Here is a 2,627-nt window from a genome sequence, read left to right as displayed (position 1 = left end):
AGCAAGCTGATAGCCCGATTCGTCATATGGTTGACTCATCATATCTATATCACAGTCATACGCGTTTGTATTGAGGTAATCCATAGGGTCGACCTCCTTCTCATCATCCATTCTCTGTTCTATAGGAGAAATTACATCAGCCAGTACTATTGCACCCCCTTCATCATGTCGTCCGCCGCTCTCACCCGGCACTACAGGAGCTGGTAATTGCGTAGGTGGGGTGGTGGTCTCCGCACATGCTTGTTGATGTGTGCTTATTGGTGGGCTCTCGGCCGGCTCCAGACGAATAAGATTCTTCGGCCATAGAAACACCCAACCCTTGCAGCTTCCAATCCGCGGCGAGGTCTCGTTGTCCGCTCCCACATGCTGTACTGGAGGAGGCAAATCCTCGTGCCCCGATTTCACACTGGTCAAGCTAACCCTGAAGTGCCCAGCGGGGATCGGCTGGTTGTGGAACGTGGGTTGCGAGGGGTCCATTATCATCCCCTTTCCCACGTCCACCTTCTGGCCTTTGATCAAGTAGAGTATGGTGCACGGGGTTTCTTTCGCCTGCAAACATATATGTCTGTGGCGTAAAACAACCGAAAGGCAACAAAAATGAAATATTATATATATATATATATATATATATATATATATATATATATATATATGTTGGTGCGACATGTAATTACCGTGACGGCGTCGAGCTCAGCCAAAGACGAAAGCCCACCTAGCGCGCCTGAGACTGAGGACGGGCTGCTATGAGCGGGAGCGGCTGCGAGAGGAGGCCCGGTTGCGTGAGCAAGCGATGGTGCGATTGTGTTGTTGTTCATGGAGTTGCTCCCAACGAAACTGGGCAACGAGAAATCATGTACCGTCTTGTCTGGATTTTTCTTCGTCCAATTGATGATAACTGGAACCAAGTTAGTAGCGAAATCATTTCTGCAGGCAGTTACAGCTGCATTGACTGCCTGCTGTAGCAACTCATATTTGTCCTCGGCTGCTTTTTTCGCGTCCTCAGCTGCTTTTTTCTCGACCGCAAGCTTCACCTTCGCGTCGATGTACGCCTGACTAAACTTCTTTTTCTGCTTCTTGGCCTCCGGGCCCTCGTCGTAAACACCTTCCACGTGGCGCCATCTCCAGCGCCGTGCACACGATCATATTGCGGCTGCTGGCCCAAAGGGAGTCCCTTAAGTTCGTTCAAGGCCCGGTTGAGAGGGGTGTCCCACTTGGGCCTCATCGGAGAAGTAGGGCTTTCGGCTGCAAGCTAGTGTTGCTTCTCCAGTAGTCTAATCAATTTCCTCGTGATCTTGTCCGTGTAAAAAATCTTATTCTCCTTGTCCCACTTGTAGAGGGCCCTGATGAAGTCACGCTCCAAGGGGTTGGTGAACTTCGCGAAGGGGTCTGGAGACCCGCGGCTTCATGTTCCGCGGCCTTCTTATCCCATATGGTCCTTTTACCGAGGTAGCCACGGCTTCCGAGGCGATGCTTCCCCGTGTTCCTTTGCTGAAGCCTCTTGAACTTCGCAGCCTTAGCCTTGGCTGCCTCGGTAGCGCAAGTGTCCTTGAACTTTTCGAACACCTCTTCCGTAAGTGTCGGATTTTCCTCCAGAATCTTGGATAGGGGTTCATCAGCCTCAATAGCTCGTTTCACCCTCCCTTTCCAGGAGGCCAAATCATTGCTGAAAATGCCCATGGCGTGATTGTTAATCTGTTTCAACTTCGGATCATCCCACGGTTGTTCTATGTTATCATCCCGGTCGGGGAACTTGAATCTCTTGTGCGACTTCGTTAGGAGCAACTGCGTCAAATGTTCTTTACTCCTTAAGTCATCATCGTTGATACTCGCACATTCCCGTAGGATGCATCCTACTTGGTTCCCATAGCACTTGCGAGGTTCTTTCGGCTCTAACGGCTCAAATTTGCCAAGTGCCATCTTTGTGATCACAAGTCGTCCAATCCCTAGTTTGTTAGGTTTTCGTATCCTCTGCTTCTTATGCTTCCTCTTTTCGGTAGCAGCATCGGGGCCGGTACCTTCCCCGCCGGTATCTTCCCCGCCGGTACCTTCCCCACCGGTCTCGGTGCGACCATCGGTGTCGGCGCCGTCGGTGTCGATGTCGGCGTCAGTACCATCATTGAGGCCGACCTGCAAACCTTGCTTAGCAGTCAAATAGTCGAGGTACTCTTGTTCACCCTCATAATCTATCTCGTCTGCATCTTGGTCAGAAGGCCCAGTTTCTTCGTTGTTCGACATGTTTCCTATGATTAAGTGTCCTCATTTATTTATAAAAGTATGAATAAATGAGAAATGACATAAAAAGAAATCTATGTGCCAGCACTCGATATGCCAACTATGTAGCACAAATCATGCCTTTATTCACGGGAAATTTCGGCATGACCTTTGCTAAAAAATGGACATATCGAGCGCCTGAAATTCACCGGGACGGAAATGAATCAACATTCCGGCGTAACATAGGCCACTTGGATCATTTTCCAAACATGACATATCCACATATCACATGTCCAGTTCAAATTTGCATATAAATTCAGCTAATTTTGAAACCTAGCTAAATTCATAACTAAATAGATAACCTAATTAACATACTGCCCTAACTAAAACCTAAGTAAATTAACCGAAGAACCCTA

This window comes from Triticum dicoccoides, chromosome 1B (assembly GCF_002162155.2).
Source record: "Triticum dicoccoides isolate Atlit2015 ecotype Zavitan chromosome 1B, WEW_v2.0, whole genome shotgun sequence".
Classification (NCBI taxonomy): Eukaryota; Viridiplantae; Streptophyta; class Magnoliopsida; order Poales; family Poaceae; genus Triticum; species Triticum dicoccoides.
Note: the sequence above shows the minus strand (reverse complement) of the source record.